This window comes from Stegodyphus dumicola, chromosome 5 (assembly GCF_044657685.1).
Source record: "Stegodyphus dumicola isolate Sdum_Otavi_A_Nest chromosome 5, ASM4465768v1".
In the NCBI taxonomy this organism is placed as follows: Eukaryota; Metazoa; Arthropoda; class Arachnida; order Araneae; family Eresidae; genus Stegodyphus; species Stegodyphus dumicola.
The window spans coordinates 14,122,087-14,142,355 of record NC_140772.1 but is presented as its reverse complement, the minus strand read 5'-3'; the positions used below and the strand labels follow the sequence as shown (position 1 = coordinate 14,142,355).

The following is a 20,269-nucleotide window of genomic DNA, read 5'->3' as shown; positions in this document are numbered from 1 at the left end:
TTATTTTTTGCAATTGATGTTTCTTCTAAAAAAGATTACTTACCCATTTGAATGGTTAGGTTTCAATACGTGTTTCTTTCATTTGTTTCGAAGCAGTGATAAATTTTTATAATGTACTTAATTATTGAAATGTACTCGTGGTAAGCAAATAAAATTATTCAGTTAATTTTACTTAATTCTAGGATTAGTCATTATGTTTAATCAGGAAAATTCTCCCATCTAGTTATGAAAAATCAGGGTCTGGAAAACTGGAAGTTATGTATCAATGGGAAACTTGTGATAGTCTCAGTAAACAGAAATTTTGAAAAACACTGATTATATCCACTAACCGTAAAAGTATTAAAACTGTGAAGGGGAAAAAAAAACTGACGAAAGGATCTTTTTTTATATATATAAAAAGGTATTTATTTACAGGCGTATTGCACAGTGTAAACCATAGCCCAATATATAACAGCAATACACATCACAAATACTTAGCATGAGCAAAATGAATGCTTTGGATGCAAGACAGATTTCTCAAGATTCCTCGACCAGTCTGTTTGTTCTTCAGCAGCATCGGTTGTAGTGGTATTTCTTGCAGCAACCATCGCGATGGGAGCTCGAGAGGAGTGGACAACTCGTCTGGCAAAGCATCTGGTCGATTCGGTCGGCTAGTCGTTGTCCACCATTCTGAGCTTCGGCTGGGCTCCAGCACTGCAAGGCAACGACGAACACGAGGCAGACGAGGAATAGGAAACGCATCTTGTCTTCTTTAGGAATGAATTCCTCAACAACAAGAGGTGTGTAGCACTAAAGGTTTGGATGCTTCCGCAACCTAGAAAGAAATATAAATTTGACTGAATTCTGGTTTTTGAATAACGATTGAAAAACAAAATAAGTAGCATAATGCATTGAGGTAATTTTATAATATGATTTAACATTTTTTATATAGTCAAGCGTTAAGTTTCAACTCGAGGATTTAATATCCTCCCGAAAAGCATAGCTAGTTTTATCATGTTTTATTAATTTCATTTCGGTCGATTACATTTTATAAAACCTGTTCTTGTTTGTCTCATTTCTGAAAGATTTCTTTCCCTCCAGAAAAAGCGAATTCTTTTAGATCCGTCTCTAATAGACGAGAAAGTCCAAAATGACGTTTATTGACCCAGAGATTATTTAGTAACCAGTTTGATTTTTTTAAAGATCTAAAATTTGTTATTCAGTATGTCTCAAAAATAATCATCTGCACCTCAATATCAACAAAATATGACTTTTCCTTTCGTAAGAACCTTTGTTTTAAAGGAAAAATCTGTTTTTCCTTTCAGCAGGTAAAAGCACAGCTTTCTACTCTTTCTTAGTAGAAAACGGTGGAGCTTCAAGCATCAAACACTTGATTCCACTACGTACAATGGGCAGAGCCTTCTTGGTCATGAGTATTAAGAAGCCTGAAGAAATGAATCCTCACTATCGACAACAGGAAAGAACTGACAAACTACTCTTTCTGAGGAAATATATTGCTTTTCCGTGCAAATAGCAGGTAGTGGCTCACTAGTTGCTTTTCTTTCTACGAACATAATACTCTGTTGGAAAATTTAGGTCCGCTTCAAGGCTACTTTATAGATCGAAGATTTAGGAATAGAAAGATCTTAGTGAAGCTTATTAAATGTTTCAGCAAGTGAGATTTTCTTTCTCGGTTAAGTTTCGTTAAAATATCCCCCCAAAAGAAGTTTTCAGAAGTATTGCTAATATGTGAGTAGTTTCCTGGTAGTAGGTATCGTTCCAGTACCACTTGACGCTTGATACGCGAAAAGTTTTACCCCAATTCAAACGGGGAAAGACATATATGGTCAGGTATAATTAAAACACAAATGTCAGATTATGTCTCGTTGTCAGGGCTACCTCATCCGAAAGGAACTAGACCGCAGAACTGCAGAAGATGGATTCCCCAGCTAAAAAAATATGCCTTAAAAATCTTAAAATGTAATTTAACTTATGAACGGCAACAGCAGGTGTACATAAACAGAAAACACAGGAAGAAAGTTAAATAAAGGTGTTAAAATAAGAAACGAAAGGCTAAAAGGAATTTCTAGTATTTAAGTTTACCCTTGTTGACGTTTATCAATAGAAAATATAGTCGAAAATGGACATAAAACCTAGAATCACTGGACGAAATCTATAAATGATAATGATGGTAAGTACAATAAAATATAATGTACAAACGAATGATTATTGGTGATTAAATTTTAAATCTAAGTCAGGCGTATGTAACCTTTTTTTGGCTGCGGATAAAAATCAATCAAAATGTGTGTATTAAGAAGACGTTTCGGGGTAGTGTTATTTTCATTTTAGAACGCTCTTTCTTGGTGAATAATAAGATAAATTTTATTGAGAAAATACTTAACAATACGCTTTAAACTTCCAGCATAAAAATTCTAATTCTAATTATTATAAAAATTAATATAAATGAATGAACTTTCTTTGTTTTTTCCTTCGATATCAAAGTCTTTCCTGATGCTGAAATATGACGTCAATTTAGTCAAGTCTGGCTTATAGTTAGTCAAGACGAATTAAGTATCTGAATTTTTGTTAGTTAAGGTGTTGCTGTTCTTATTTAAAATAAATTTCATGTGTGAAAATATTTGATCGCATCTGTAAGTTGAATCAGATGTGGACGAAATAGCAAAGTCAATTCTTTGGAATTATGGAGTATAGATATGCATTGCTAAACATCGATTTCTCCTTGAAATTATGTTGCAGCTTTTGTTTTTTAGAAATAAAAGTACATGTTTTTTAATGCAACTAATCAAACTAAAATGTTATTGTTATTAATTATTTTCGGTTATTTTTTATGTATTCTTCAAGCGGTCGTTATTTATTTTTATATATTATATTTTATTTTTGAAACTCAAGTGGGTCACTTTGAAATTACGAAATGTGTTACTCGGTGAATCGCAGGTCATAGGTTAGCATGAACTAAGTTTTACAAATTTTGTTACAAATGCCACAGATTTTTAGATCATTTACAAAGCTCATGTGATTAAACTCTCTTAAAAGGAAGCAAAAATGTGGATAATATACATCACCCTCTGTTTTACAGTATGTTTTAATTTCCAAAATAGTTTTTAACATTCATATAGCTAGAATGTTTTCGAAATTGCTATGCATTTGTATTTTTGAATCACAACGTGCTCCAGATTTCACATTTAAATTTGGTTTTAATTTAAAAATTTGTTTTTAAAGGTTTTATCTTCCTTATAAAGGTTTATGGAGTCTCGTTTTCTTTGGCAACATAGGTAACATTAACTTATGATACCTAGAAGACTGGGCGATGAATTATCCTTGAGTCTTAGGGACGACAAACTCCAGAGAAAGAGGTAAAGAACCCTGTTATTAACTTCTTTAAACATAATTTCACAGTTGACCCCACTCGGGCGTACACAAAAGCCAACACTACTCAAACAGGTAACAATGAACTTAAAATTATAGGTAGTAAGTTTAGTCTAATGACTCAAAGGATAATTTAACGCTCAGAAAGGCTCTGACTCGTAAAAGTAGGCGTAAAGAAGCTTAATGGCTAGAAGTACCCATCGCCTCTGAAATCTAATTACTAGAAATTCAAGGTAGTAACGTTGCCTTCGTGTAAGCATAAACGTTGCCAAATCATCTTCCAAAAACCTTCCCTTAAGTAATTACTTCTTTAAACATCATTTTGAATACAAGCGCGCTAGCTTATTAACATTCTGGCAAGAAAGCATGAGTTGGAACCAAGAACCAAAGGAGAATTACTTTAAAATAAAAGTAAACTGTTAGATAAATTAAATGAATTCCCACATGTTAAATAATGCAAAGGTATAAGACTGCATCAAAAAGATAATTATACAAAATAGGTATTTCGGTATCAGAAAGTTGTTTTTGTTTATAATCCTCCTGATATGGAAGGATCTCTTGAACAGGTCAATAAATTCAACATCGCTAAGAGGTTCTGAACGCCTGTCGTTGGCCAAGGCCTAGATTACAGTTTGACAGTAGACCTCTGTGCAGGTTCTTTCCAATTTTGATGGAAAATCCCACTTCCGAGGAACGGATCCGACGGTCTACTGTCCCCTCTTCTCCTACCATCAAACTCTCGAGAAGGCTTTTGGCTCGCCAATTTGTCAAGTACCTCGATGTTGCAAAGATACAGTTTGCTTGCAAAGATCCATTCCTTCTCCGGAATTCAAATCCGCTCTCAAGGCTGTGGCTGTCATCTTCCCTCCTGAAAATAATCGGGTGAGACACTGCAGACAATCGCATCTTTACCTTTCTAAGTGAATGTATAGGCATCATTATTTTACTATAACAAGTTAAAATTTTAGGATTTTTTAGCCTTCCTTTTTAATTAAGTGAAAGATAAGGGGAAAAGTATAATTAAGAAGAAGAATGAGTATGAATGATCTTAGATACTCAGTTGTCTTGCTTATTTCTACTCGACATACTGAGTTGTTGAAGTACAATGCCTTAGCTGTTGGGAGGCTAAAAATGAAAGTGATTGTGGCAGCTAATCTGCACCATATAGGATTAACAACCTCTCTGCCGGCTGATAATCGATATGGCTGTTGAAAAACTAGTTTCGATCCTATACCAGCGTCGATCCCAAGGAGGTACTAGGCAGGTATGGCGCGGTCCACCCTCCTGGTAAGCTCAAGCTCACCTTATGGCATCCCAAGGAGGTGTCCTGGAACATAATAAACGAATGTTTTCCTTCTTGATAATTCGCCGTTGTTCCTAATTACAGGTCTTGTCTACGCTGCACCATTTCGATTGTATGCAGGTGTCGATTCTTCGCCAGATCGATTCTGCCCGATACCTGTCTTATGTTCTTGGCGCTCCCCTAAAAAGTCATTAAATCAAATCGATTAGGTGGACGGGGGCTGCGCCTTCTTCTGTACCTGTCTTATGTTAAGTCGATTCTATGGCGTGTCAGTTATCGATCCTAATGCCTAAATCTTTTTCGCATGCCTCGATCCTAATGCCTCGATGAATGCCTAAAAATACTAAATGCAGGTGACCAATGTGCATTAGTTCTATAAGGTATTTCCGTCCTCCTTTTCGCATGCCTTCGTGGTATAAGTGGAAGTACACTCGACGCGTATTGGAGAGGTCCGGAGTTCGAATCTCGGCGAGGACATTGTGGTTTCTTCAATTTCCTAGTATCGGGAAATTCTAACAGACTGTACAGTTCTCTTACTCATTATTAAAATTTACTTCTATTGCTAGAATTTTTTCTATTGTGTCAACAATATGCTGGTAAGTAGTATCTATTATCGTATATCACCGTGGATGCTCTGCTGGTTTAAGTTCTACGTCGCATCGACGCCAAGTAGTGTTTATCTTATGTAGTGTAGATCCCATGGAACATTCACTTTGCGCAATATCTTATGAATGTAAACCAAATCAACTAGAATTTGTTTGTGCAAGAATAAGTTCATTTACGTTTATATTTATTTAGATTGTAATTAACTTAACTTAGTCATCATTAAGAACCAAGTAGACGTAAAATTGTTAATTTTCATTTGTTGCTGCAAAAACCTTGGAATGAAAATCTAAAGGATAATTTAAAAAGAGGATAACTCTGCATTATTTTCGAAGCCGAAGCATGAAATAGGTCCACAAGCTTGACATTTCTGTAATTTACGAAATGAAAAAATAAGTGTTCTGAGACTAGCTTTGCTTCTGAGCGCAAGGACTAACACAACCGAAAGCGTGGATAAATATCTGTACTTTAAAATTATGAATCCAGCACAGCGAAAATTTAATAAGGAAAAATCTGGAAGAATTCAGATTTCAACGTCGCATCAGAGGTCTTATTAAGGTTTTCCTTGCTCTCGCTGAACTCGCAGTTTATTAATCTGCACTTGGACTGACTCTTGTCGACACAACTTATTTTGTCCTTTTAAAATATTATTAAAACATCATTTCCTTCGCACTTACACCACATAAACAATAGCAAAATCTCAAAATCTTAATAAACAGCATAGCTTTAGAATTCCGGATGTGGTGTTATGTGTTTCTACGATTATTATTCTCGAACATCATTTTTGCATCGAATTCCTTTTGTTTTCCGTTTCACTTTTCAAATAATGAGCCACTGTCGCTGTCAGCCGTCTAAAATAAGTACTATAAAAAAAGAAAAATATGTATAATGCTTTTATTAAATCCAGCTGGTGTAATTTCACGTGTTCAGGTGGTAATTAATAAAAGAGATAAAAATTTGCGTTTTTTTTTTCTTTTAAATCGGTTAGTTTGTTAATCAATAAGAGGCACATTATAATTAAAAGAATTAAATATCTCAGGCTTCGCCAAATGTCATCAAACTGGAGTGAAGAGTTAAAAATATTTTATATCGGATATTATTGGAATGATCGCTCTTTATGTCTTCATCGCATGAGGGCATGCAAATTACAGTCCTTAGGAAAATATATCTTGGTTTATAAGGAATAGCATGTAAGGATTATGTTAATTTTATTAACAGTTAAATTTTGAGTTAAAGTTCCTTTCCTATCGATTCTTAACTTCAACTTACACTTTCGGCCAGAACGTAGTTTTAGAATCACATCTGAATACATAATGAGGAAGAGCGGTATTTAACCCTGAAGTTCTTCGGTCTTAGATACCAAGTATTCTGGTTGCACGCGTCCGCCTTTTCAGGCTACTCTCTCGTAAGCTATTATCACGCTCGGCCGTACTTTAGACCCTTGATAGTTTGCAGTCTATTAGCGTTAAGGGGCCAACTCTGTTAGAATTTTGATAGCTTCGGCTATACTCCTTTAGGTTAGATTAGTTTAATTTGATTCTTAGTCTCTTAAGTTTAAAGCCCAAGTGTCGGCTTTATTGTACACTCCAAGACGGAATTTTGTTAATCCTTAGTTGGAATAATAAAGGGCTAGTTTACCCTTCTATCTTGTTGTTTCCTGTCACACGAACTCAAGCGATTATTCGCTTATCAGTTCTTAAGATTCTTCACTTCCAACAGTAGCTTAGAATTTACAAAGTGAGGAACTCTACAAGCACATTAGGTACAAATTTAGTCCATTTCGAACAGTGCTCACAAATTTTACTACATTTAACATCATTTGAGCAGCAATTTCATTTCAAAATCACGAACCACGACAATAAGAAAAGCTTATTTCTAAAGCTGTGCTCAGCTACTATTCTTTGTAACAATTAGCATAACTAAAGGCGGAATTTTGCGAACATTCGCACAAAGAAAAATTTAAATGTTTTTGATAGACATCCCACTGTTTATTATTATTAGCTACCTATAACGGAGTATACGAGGCTAAGTCTTGCAACTTCAGAATACTGTATGTTTTTATAGAATTTCCGACAAAGTATGAAAGGTTGCCATGCATTTTTTTATATTCTTTATATTATTTTTTTAAATAATACATGGCGATAACATTTGGTGATAACATCCTTCTATTTGTGTTGCCATACTTTTTTATGTTCGCTACATTATTTTATTAAAAATAATACACGGCGATAACATTTGGTGGCAACATCCTTTTATTTGTGTTGCCATACATTTTTTATATTCGTCGTAGTGTTTTTCTTTTTTAAATAACACACGGCGATAACTATTGGTGGCAACATATGAAAAGTGGTACGGATGAATAAGTGATTCTAGTAGCATCTCTCGTGTTAATAAGGAGTATGATTTTTTCTGTCAAAAACACGAAAACTAAATGATTTTTCGTGCTGTTTATATGAGTTTTGAAAAAATTTTGCGAAAGACTTTTCTAAGACAAACATAATCGTATTTATGATACATAGACAACTAGCTCTTTCAGTGGAAATCGAATTTGGGATCAATTGCCATTGTTCAGTGCTTTTAATCACCAGGCAACTGAGGACCTGATGTAAAATTTAAAATAAGAAAATAAAATTAAAAAAAAAAAAAAATAAATAAAAATAAAAAAAAAAAATAAATAAAATAAAATAATAATAATAATAATAAATAACCAAAGAAATAAAAAAAGTGTGTGTTACCTTTATTTATTAAATATCATGGTCTTCGCACTTAATCATAAAATTCAATTCAACAGCAATATTACAAAATATTTAAAAAAAGCATATCTTTAGAATTTCCGATACACAGTCTCGCGCGCTGGAGATAAAAATTTTTTCCAGTAGTGTTGCGTGTGTGTGTGATTATGGCAAAGCCTCGAGGGCTATCTGCCTAAGGGGAGGGATGCCTTCGTGGAGGACTTTCTAAGGGAAACTGGCTCGTATACACGTTACACATGGGGAAAACCACGAAAACGCCCATGCAGCCAGCCCGTTCACGGGATTCGAACCTCGGACCGAACTACCAGTGTTCAGCGACTTTACCGCTCGGCCGCTGGTGGGCCCAGTAGTGTTGCCATTGCTCGCTTTGATCTCGTTTGCGTTTATTAATCAAAAATTCATTAAAGTTTTACAAAATATGAAATAAATAATTAAAAAATTTCCAAATTCTATATTTGGGCTTCCAGATGCCTATATTCGAGTGGAAGACTACGTTGTTCAAAATTTGATTTCTCTATGGTTGTACCGTTGTTTTTATCTTATTTCTTTAAATATAATGTATGGCTCTAATATTTGGTGTCAACAATTTGAAAAAAAAAAAAAATCGCCGTTTTATAGCGGACGACACAAAATGCCAAAACGAAATTAATAGCCCTTCTGTGTAAATTGCCCCTTTTGGCTAAAAAACAGATTTTAGTATAGTTTGAAAAAAATTACCGAATTCGATGTCTGCCTGACATAAATCCCTCTTGTTCATAAGCAAACATAATTTTTGATAGCGATTCATTTTTTGATAACTGATGTAGATTTACTCAAATTCTATGCTGAAGTTGCTTTTTTGCCTAGCTTTAAATTGCAACTTATTGAGAGGATTTTACATTCTTTGCTTAGAAGTAATCGTTTTACTTCAAAAAAGCTTATGTTGCTGGAATTAGCTAATGATTTCCTTACATTTTTACAGCTTGATTAACTTTGATCTTACGCATCTTTCTCTTCATAAGCTTAAACTAATCTTGCACGAACAAGCTGTTCGAAAACTGTGGGCACAGTCTTTATTTTTTTTTAATTTTGATTTTAACGCATGTGCTTCCGGTTAATATTACAATTCTGCCACTGAACTTTTCTTACACATTTATCTATCTGATGGTACTATTTCTTTGCTAACTATGTTAATATGGTGAATTGCAAACACTTACTTTATGATAATTATAATAATACGAATTATTCATCTTTCCTGTGTTTTTATAACTGCTGATTTTGAATTCTCCTGTATTACTCCGGCAAATCGGAAGTTGAATATCGTGTAAAAAAACTGTAATTTATTATATACAAATATTTCCTATCGTCAATTTTTCCCTGTTTCATGAAGATTTTTACCTATTTTGAGAAATTTTTTAGTTGAAAGTACATGCTGAGGCTCAACAAAAAAGAACGAAAATCGGTGACACTCTGTGGTGGTAATCTATCTTCATGTCATATGATTCCAATAAACACACATAAAACGAACAACATATTTTAGTGGCGGATGTTGCATTATACGCATCGCCCTTTGGGGAGGTCTGATGATATTCAATACAAACACAAGGCCACAAACAAAAGTGAATAATGAAAATGAATCATTTCAAATATTTATGGCGCGCACAGCGCATTCTCAAGCCATGCAAGTTGGCATGGCTGTTTTATATGAGCAAATTCTTCTGCACATCGCATATCACTTCATAACACGTCTTGCGAAACATATGTTTTTACCAAACATTCGAAAAAGTAAAATTGTGATTAGAAAGGAAATATAACTTTTAAATGAGTGTTCGAAGAAAGAGTATGATGCATAGCCCAAAGAAATATTTCAGTTTTCTAGTGTGTTTATTAATTAATTATTACCTGCTTTAAGTTAAATTTCAAATTGAAAAAGGCGAAATAATTACGAGAAGCGAGTTGTTTCTTGAAGGATTAAGTAAACTTAATAAAGAAAGTATCTAAAAGAAATAAATAAATTTTGTGTATCGTTTGTCATGTCTTACTGAAACAGTTCTATACAAATAAGTTGGCAAGAATTTGAAGATTCTCTTACTCATTATAAGCATTTAAGACACTTTTTATTTTGCTTACAAGTTAGTCTATTCTTCCTGTCGATCTTCTTTCGTTTGCTCTCATTCGGTTTCTAGAATTACGTGCATTAAAAATTAAAAATAAATTACGTGAATATGATTTATTGCTTGATTTACTTAATTGAATAACGTTTCTGGCCACATAATTGTACAGAGTATATTTTTGAATTTTTACACGTTCAGGAATATAGTTAAATCATAAAAGCGTTAAGCCTAATAATTCCAAAGGCGTATGCTTAATAATTCTTACTGCTGAAAATGCTGTATTAACTTTGTAGTGCGTGGAAGTTGCTTGCCTCTAATTTAATGGTTTAAAAGAACTTGCTATCATTTTAAAGAAATTTGAAATCGTATTAACTAGCTTTCATTTTTGCTACTGCGTGACAGGCTGAACTGTTCAGACATTGTTATTCTAATATACCTTATAATTTTATATTTAATTTGAACAGAAGTTTAGAGAAATACTGCTCAAGCTTCTCTGTTTAAATGCAAAAGAATATGATTAACTATTTATATTAATGAAATCTTATATTAACAGTGGCTCACAAAAGTGTTCGTACATTTACGAATTTCAGTGAAATATTGCTTCATTCATTAATAAAAATTAATAATTGAGAATAATAATTTTTAGTAGTTTTTATAAATTTCTCTTACCAAAAATACATTAGTTACTTTATGAACAGAGGGAAAGTTCTTTTGGAAATCAATAATCAAAAAGTAACAGATAAATTACCTCACAAAAGTCTTCGTACACTTTAAAGAAATCTACACATATTAGTAAATTTTGTAATATTTCTGTTAGTTAGTATTTTGTAGAATATCTTGCAGTATTTTGACAGCTTTCAAATATCTGAACATAGAATTGTCAGTTTTTTTCGGGGAGGGGGTAATATCTGCATCAATACCCCTGCATTCTTCCACCATTCCTGTTTTTAGTTTAGTTTTATTTTTATGTTGTGTCTTCGTACTCTAACCTCTAATTCTCTCCAAATGCGTTCAATGGGGTTTTAATCTAGTGACTGAGGTGATGTTTTCAGAACTAGGACAATTATAGACACACTAAAGGCGAGCGTTGAGAGCCCTATGCTTAGGATGGTTATCCTGATAAAAAATAAAGTTGTTTCTAATACCAAAACCGTCATGCTTTACTGTTCCAAATAGGTTCTTGGGATTAAGTTCCTCATTTTTTGTTCCTCCGTACAATTATATGCCCATCGGAAACAAAAATGTTAAATTTGCTTTCATCTGAAAATAAGACATGGTTCTAATACGCTTCGGGGTTATTTACCATTGATTTTGCGAAGGAAAGAACAAGCTTTCTAATTTTTTTGCACTTACAAAACATTTTCTTCAAGCACAGCGCTGAATTATGCAATTCAGCTGATCTGAGTACTCATCAAACAGTTTCAGGCGAAATTGAAGTTGAAACATTTTCAGTAAATTCTGGAGAAATCTTTACAGAACTCAAACATTGATTTTTCAGAAATTTTCCAACTATAAATCTCTGATGACGTTGAGTTAACTTTGCCGGACGACCTTTTTTACTTCCTTGTACGAAGTAAAAAGGAAGTATTGTAATCGCGAAAAGTTTCAGGCAGCGTATTTCAACGAAAATATCCATTTTGACCGCTATCGAATGCAAATTAACGATGTTTTTGCGTCATATCTGTACGTAAGGACAGAATAAAATACTCTTTTCCTTCACAAAAATTATAAAACTGCTTTAAAATAAATTCTGAAGAGAATTTTTCGTGGCGTCTGTACGAACGTATGTACGTACGTGCGTACGTACGTATCTCGCATAACTCAAAAACGAGTAGCCTCAGAACGTTGAAATTTTGTATATAGGACTGCTATAACATGTAGATGTGCACCTCGTATTTTGGTTGCAATCGGCCGCACCAAACGTATATAAATATATTTATATATATATATCCACTCTGTTACCCGGCTCAGTGATCTCAGTTTCTTTACTCTTATATGTTTGTAAATTGTACATTTTTTGCTTTAAAAATGATTGAATTATTTTGTTTTTATCTTCCGGTTAAGGTTTTTATGCCTTTAGTAAATCTGTATACAATATTTTTAGAATTATCAACAATTTTAAAGTTGTTTAAGTGCCGCTAAACCTAATAATTTTTTTGATGGCGGCCATTGCTTGTTTACATTTGAAACAGCAGGAAAGTGGATTTGTTGCCAATGTAGAGAAACTTAGCTTCGCAACAACAAAGATAACGCATTCATTTATTATTGCCAATTAAATCATGCTTAATTCTTTCTGGAATTTTTTCGAGGAAATAAGCGTTTGATATTTACTTCGTAATTTTTAATATAGATATTTTGAATTTTTATGTATTTTTGCCTTCTCGCGAAGTAAGAACTGAATTTATTAAATGAGAAATACTGAAACCTCTGTGAAAAATTGTTTCTTTTATGTTTTATTTGCTTAATTTCTTTTATACATAGTTCTAGCTTGATTACAGTATTTGAATAGAACATGTGGCAACGATTAGATAATTCTTTAAATGATATACATTTTGTGCATTCTGAGTTATAATATGAATGAAATACTACAATACTGTTAAGTAAACCTAGCGCCAGAGTGTCGCTATGGTAAACAAAGTGAATTTTAAAGAATGCATTTATTCTGTTGTGGTTTATGTGCTGTCGGCGAAGTAGGTTTAATTCAATCTAATAAGTTTAAATAAAATGCAAGAAAAAATGCGTATAATTTAATATTCCGTACAAGGAAGTCATGTGGTGTACACATCAGATTTTTTTACTTTAATTTCGATTCGATTTTCTTCTTTAAAGCGTTTTATCTCATACTGCACTGTGAAATGGGATAAATTTATTAATTTCGCGATATCCGAGATCGATTTTCCACCCTTATGATGAAAAATGATAAATTTTTGAATGATATATGCTGTTTTCTTACGACTACGACCCATTTTTAAATATTAAATAAAATATAACTAGCTAAGCGAGCAGAGAGTAAAGCCAAGTGGAGTTTTAAACGTCATCAAAATGAAAAAATGAAAAAAGGTGCAAACTGTAGTTTCTGCTTCCTTCAAGCATGGCCTTCAGGCTGTACCGGCACCCCACTCGACGTGTATTTGAGAGGTCCAGGTTCGACTCCCGGCAAGGGCATTACACATTTTCGATGTCTCCTGCGTCGAAATAACCTAACATTTTACAAGTTTATTTATGAAGTTTTACGAAAATGTTGTGTGTACGATCACTTTTGTTGCACGTTTTCTCTATGCCTCCTTATATTTTTCAATTTTAGAAAAAAAAAATAAGTCAGTATTTAAAGAAAAAAGTTTAATTTTATTCAAAATCGCGTGCAGATGATATGCAAAAGTTATTGGGCTTTGTATTCGAATTTAATTTTGAACTAGAGCAATTTTCTACAAATTCGTAAAGTGTACGAACACTTTTGGGAGCCACTGTGTAGTAAAAGTACAATAAACTAAATTAATGATATTACAGAAACCAAAGTTATTGCATTGTGTTTAAAGGATATATTGAAATATGTCAATAGCCCATTATAACTAACAGTGTAATTTAGAATGATCATATATATCAAACGCATAATTTATAATTACTGAAGAGTTAGTTGGTTTATTGATTATGGGAAAGCAAGCAAGGATTATCTGTTTTAGAAGACATGATTTCAGGAAACACTTTCCAAGACATATTGACTGGCATTTATATTACTCGTGAAGGGGGATCATGAAACGCAATTCTGCATAGTTAGATAGATTAATGTCATATATGGCTGCAAATATTTGAAGATGAAATTAATTTTCTTTTTAATATTCGCAACTTATCAAAAGTCATGCTTAGACTCCGAAAATGTCGATAGAAACATTAAAGGAAGTGATAATATACGTTTTTTCGCAACCTAAGTCTGAAATCTGTCATCATTTTAGTTGTAGGAATAGGATAATAGGAATGTAATTCAAATTTTAATATTTCCTTGTTTAGATAAACTGATACTAAATAAATAAATAAATAAAACATAAAACCGTTGCGTTTCTCTTAATTTATGGCTTAAATTGTAGAGACATTAGCGTTTTTGGGAAGCAGAAGACTTGAAAAATGAGCAATGCCCTCGCCGGGAATCGAACCACGGACCTCTGGGATACGCGCCCAGCGTGCAGACCACTACACTACGGAGGCATGCTAAGAAGGTGGGAGAAATACCTTATATACTTCCCCTTTTAAAGGGGGACGTACGTAGTGTAGTGGTCTGCACGCTGGGCGCGTGCAGACCACTACACTACGTAGGCATGCTAGGAAGGCGGGAGAAATACCTTATAAAATTTAGCTCATTGTAAATTTTTATCAAGACTGTTTGCCATTAAATTTAGATTAATTTATTGTTGTTAAATTTTATGTGCAGAAAAAGTATCAAACACACTTAAATTTCAATGTAAGCAGCTTAGGAAACAGTTTTTTTTTTTTTTTTTTTTTTTTTTTTTTAAATTAAAGATAAACGATAGAATACTGTAAGACATAGTAAGTTAGAACAGAAAGTATTCCCCCCTCTGCTACATATTTAAAACTTATCAGTTGAAACTTGTTAAATAGTTGAAACATTTCTTATCATAAAAACAGCATTTCCAGATAATTTTTTGAAATTAAATATCATGGAGCCTCATACATTTCAAGGATACATTAAAAGCACAAGACGTCGTACATTAAATTTTTAATTTAAATTATGTCCATTTGATTTTAGAAACTTGTAGAAAATTGCTTCATTTATTATTGATTAACGTAACAGAAAATAACTCTTTGAAAATTGAGCAAATATTAAAAAATTCTAAAATTTATAAAATTGGCCTTTATTTTAATTGCTCAGAAAACAATTTTAAATAATTGTTCATCTATCTGCAATCAGCTTGCAGTGGACAGCTATGTGACAGTATATTTATTTGCATTTTGAAACATTCTGTAAATAAAGCTGCAGGCCGAAATATCTTGTAAATATTTCTATTTTATAATACTACTCCTCATTATGAAATTTAATTAATATATACGTAGATGAAGAGCAATGGAAAAATGAAAATGATAACTTTATTAGATATTTCCTTATTGAAGTTTGACTGAAGAACGGAATTCGATGTTTTTTATACTTTTTGGTGCTTTTTTGTTATCATTTCTGTTATCGGGACGGGCTTCAGAATTGTATATATGTGTACATGTATAGATAGATATATGTGTTCATATATGCATGTATATATATGTAGGTACGTACCTATGTATGCATATACACACATATATATACACACAAACCTACATCTACATACACACGTGCATACATGCATACATTTCTGAACCCAGTCCGATAACAAAAGAGAAGCGACTTTTTTATCTTTATTAAAGTATTCTCCATGCATTGGTTTTAAAAGTTCTCAAAAACCCGTTAATTTAACGCAACTGTCTTCTAAAGGTCAACAATAAACTTCAAAAAATAAAAGATCTTTTAAGGGAAAAAGCTTTAATTATTATTATTTTAGCAAAATTTTTCACTTTTCCAGTTCTACATATTTCAGTATAAAGAAGAAATTTGAACTGATTATGTATTCAAAGTTTAATATTAAAAATTTCAAAATATTTTGTCTAATTTGGAAAAACAGTTCTGCGATGGTCTTTAAACTGTTACAATTAACTGATAATATATAACACACACATATATTAACATTTCTACCTAACTTGCAAATTTAAAAACACTTCGATATAATTTAGGTTTTCGTAGCAAACATAAAATTAAAATAGCTTTTGTCTATACACGGTAATAAAACTGCATTTTATTCAACTTCTTTTGCAAAACAGGTAGTGTAAAAGTTATCTGATTAGTGTATAATGAATAAGTACGCTTAGAAAGCACAACTAAACAATTATTACATGAAAAACATAATTACATCATTACAGCTTCACAAACGAAAAATTATAAAATATAACAAGCTGTTTGGAAGAATCGGTGAAATCTTGAACCCGGTTTTACTACAAATAAAATATATGTCAATCATCTTTGTATTTTCTGGCATCCCTAACAAGCTGTTGCCAATCTTTAAAACTTATTATTCAATTTTAAATGTTTTTCTTCACGAATTCTATAATATTTTTTAAATGTGCGCGCATCGTATGACACGATACTTCCCTTCACATATGCCCTTCACGTAAAATATTAAATATAAATAAATATATATAATATCACGTAAAATATATATAATATAAATCAAGTTAACTATTTCATTAAATTTTGTTTTCTTTTCTTTAGAAGAGAATCGTCTTAATTCTAAAATTTTTATTACAAAAAGAATTTTTTTTATATAAATGTTCTTTTGAAGTCTCTCGTAAAATTAAAGTATTCGGGCAGAAAAGTTTTAAAAATTATGCATTCATTGAAATAATCTTTAAAAATCTTACAGAAGAATATATTCCGGCTTGGAGCATTACACTTTTATCAAAATATTATTTAAATATCTCTTACAAAATAAATGAGTTCTAAAGTAAAACTAAAAAAAGATTATGCGCATTTTAGATATCTCTCAGGTTGATTATATGTTCCCATGAAGGTTAATAAATGCTTTTTGGTTCATTGGCTTAATGAAGAGCATTACTGAAATGAAAGTATAAAAATTCCATAATAATTCCAATATATAAATAAAACCAAGAACTTCCTAAAAACGCCACAAAAATTATGTATTAATAACGGAAAAACATCAAACAAATCAGTTCCTTTAGAATGGATTATTTTCTAACTATCGGTGTTATCTGCTTTTTAAATGTTCGCTTTTCTAGAGAAATAGTATATTTTGTAGCAATTAAAACAGTATAATTTATAAATAATCTATAACTTGGTAGTGGTCGTAGATCTAGTCTACTAAGCAAGTTAACTTAGTAGTTTAATAATAAATGAATATCTGTATATGTCTTCGATCAGAATAGTAAAAAATTAAGTGTAACACAAGAAGCATTAAAAGAGCTATTTCTACACAACGCAATATCTTTTCGGTAGAAAATGGCAGCACTTACCTGAGCGTGTAGTCAATGATCCCAGTGCAGATAATGTCCATTCCCAACGCGGTCTGTGAATTTTTATACACCACACGAGCCTCCCAACCTAATTCACGTAACAGCTACAAAAAAAGACCACAAGAAAGAAGCAAATAAAAAAAATAAGTCAGTAGGCTCCTGGGAAGCATTGGGAATCCCAATGTTATGAAACAAAATCCACTTCCGTTGCCATTCACTTTTTTTCTATTCCGGAAGCTCCAGAAGAACCTAACCCGGGGCCTCGAGTCCCGATTGGTGTCACGAGGGCTGATCCGCGAGCGCTTTAATTTTAATCCATAAACAAGTCATGGATACTGAGAGGGGAGAGTCGAACCCGATGATTTGAATATCCGTCTTTTTATGCAAAATGGGCCCCGTAAATGGTTTCGGAATGTTTCGCTTGCGTGACTGCAGAAGACGCCCAGGAGAATGTGGAGCCATTTGCATGTTTTATCGAAATAACTTTTACGTGAACAGTTTTTGTCAATGATTCTCCGCCTACCGTGGAGTTTAGAAAACGCAGCGGAATTCCTCCTGATAATTAATACGTCATCGACAACATCGTTTTATCCCAGTTTTAGTTTTGTTTGGTCGAAACGTGAGAAACAAAGATATTAAAATTTAACAAACGCACAAAAAACTCTTCATATAAGATGATCCTGAAATTTCGAGAGGCAATATATTTAGACTTACTTACTTGTAAAGCAGTCTTAACAAGAAAAATTCTCATATAGGACTTTGAATCGCTTATAAAAATTCGAAATTCCAATATTATACTTTTTACATATTAGCAACCTTTAACACTCTATTTGGAATCCTAAAGATATGCTGTTTTTAAATATTTTGGGATTTTGCTTTTGAAGTTGACGAGACATAAGCACGAAGAAAGCAATACTTAATAATAAAACAGAAAGACAAAAAAAAAGAAATTGTATTAGCAGCAGTGTGTCCAAGAGCAAATTGGTAAATGCGATGCTCAACGAGAACATTAAATACATTAACCAATCTTCTGGTGCTACGTTAAAATCTGAATCCTTTCAGATTTTATTTCTTTCTTTTATTTAGAGTATGTTCGATTCTATCTTCAGTTTCCAACCCCCTCTGGCTTTTCACATTTCTTTATATCAATGTTCAAATCAGTTTTCTTACTGACTCGAAACACAATTTTGTTTTTGTATTATTAATTTTAGTGCATTTAACTTTATTAAGTATCATGTTCTTCGTGCTTACACCACATTAAATGCGACAGAAAAATTACATAATATTTAAAAACAGCATATCTTTAAAATTCTCGATTGAGTGCTAGGGATTGCCAGGTACTTTTTTATGTTTGTTATAGTATTTCTTAAAAAAACAGACGATCGCTCGGCATGAAAAAAAAAATAAATAAATAAAAAGTTTATATAATGATTTTGTTGATCCCAGCTAGAGTAATTTCATAAAAATATTGAATATTTCTGATTGGATATCCTATAATTTTAATATATTTTTACATAAACCAATCATATTAAAAAATTGAAAAAATATTTTTAAGAACTGTTTTTATTGCTTTTAAATCGCTTAGTTTTTTACTCGATAACTACCTTCCAGATGAAATATGATATAACCGAAATATGATCTAACTATCATACAAGTTAGTACGATTTTACTAGGAAACCTGGCGCACAGGCGGGAATAATACCAGCACAGAAGAAGGGTCAAACAAACCGTTAATTATTGGTCAAATTCTTAACAAAAATGCACTTTCTTCGTGCTCACAATAACACCGACTATTTGCGGTGGGAGCTTAAGAATAATTTAACAATAAATTTAAATGGTAAACAGTAGTTCTAGACTATTTAAGACTAACAAGCTGACTCAGTTACCTACACCCGCGATCGACTTTTCACTAAACGGCCACAAGGCATAACAGCCGAAAGGACAAAATAGTAACGTGCGCTGACTAGCGAAATCATGATCTGATTTAACTTTCCCTTTTCGCCCGTTTAAATACTCTTTTCATTTTAACTTAATTTGCAACCTGGCGACGAATGCGAGGGGAAGTTTAAAAGTTCGGAAATGCTAACAAAAATTAGAATAATTAGTTATTCAAATTAAGCGAAACCCTACAAGATATCTTAGGCTTTAATGAATAACAACACGCTGGGGGGGGGTAAAAGTATTTTGTTTCCGGAAGTGGCAATTCATTGCTTTCAAATAAACGGGTTTGTTGATTAAAACTACAAGATACGTGTCGTATGGCTTGCTGGAGATAAAAGTGTTCGACAAATTATCCACTTCTCTTTTTCAAATAGCTGAATCTGTTAATAAAAAAATTATATTATTCGATATAAAATTCGAAATTCAAAATTCGAGTTTCCAGCTACTGGACTACACGGTAAAAATTACGTGGTGCCATTTTTAGTCCAAAGGGATTTGAATCCCGAAGGACTATTAGTTTCGTTTTGGCATTTTGCGTCGGACTCATAAATGTCGGTTCACTTTTCAAACTGTTGCCACAAAATGTTATAGTCCTGCATTATATTTGAAGAAATTAAATAATGAAAAATCTGCATAAATGTATGTATATTTCTCGTATTGTGATAAAACAACGGTACATAGAGTCATCGAATTTTGAATAACGTAATTCTCCAACGAATATGAGTATGTGGAAGACCAAATTTGAAATTTGAAATTTGTTTTATGATCGATTTCCTATTTTTTAAAACTTTGACGAATTTTTGATTAACAAACTCAAGGATTTCAAAGCGAGCAATGGCAACGTTGTGCAGAAAAAAACATTTTTATCTCCAGCGCGTGAGTCTCTGTATCGGAAATTCTAAAGATATGCTCGTTTTAAAACAATTTTGCGATATTGCTGTTGCACTGGATCTTATGGTTTGAGTGCGAGGAACATGATATTTAATAAAGAAAGGTAACACACAAAATGTTAAAAAACGCCCCTTTGGACGTAATTTAAAATCTGAAACATTTCAGATTTATTTATTTATTTATTTATTTATTTATTATTATTATTATTATTATTATTATTTTTTGAACAGTACAAGAACCGTACATACATACATAGA

At 32.4% G+C, this 20,269-nt stretch overlaps 1 long non-coding RNA gene across 1 annotated transcript; it reads right to left on the bottom strand.

Moving 5' to 3' along the window:
* Nucleotides 1–379: 379 nt before the first annotated feature.
* LOC118200326 (uncharacterized) lies at nt 380–19,059 on the bottom strand. Its single transcript, XR_004760074.2, has 2 exons — nt 17,181–19,059; nt 380–814 (listed from the first exon to the last, which is right to left on the bottom strand). It is a non-coding gene; the product is annotated as an uncharacterized LOC118200326 (long non-coding RNA).
* Between the last annotated feature and the right edge of the window lie 1,210 nt (nt 19,060–20,269).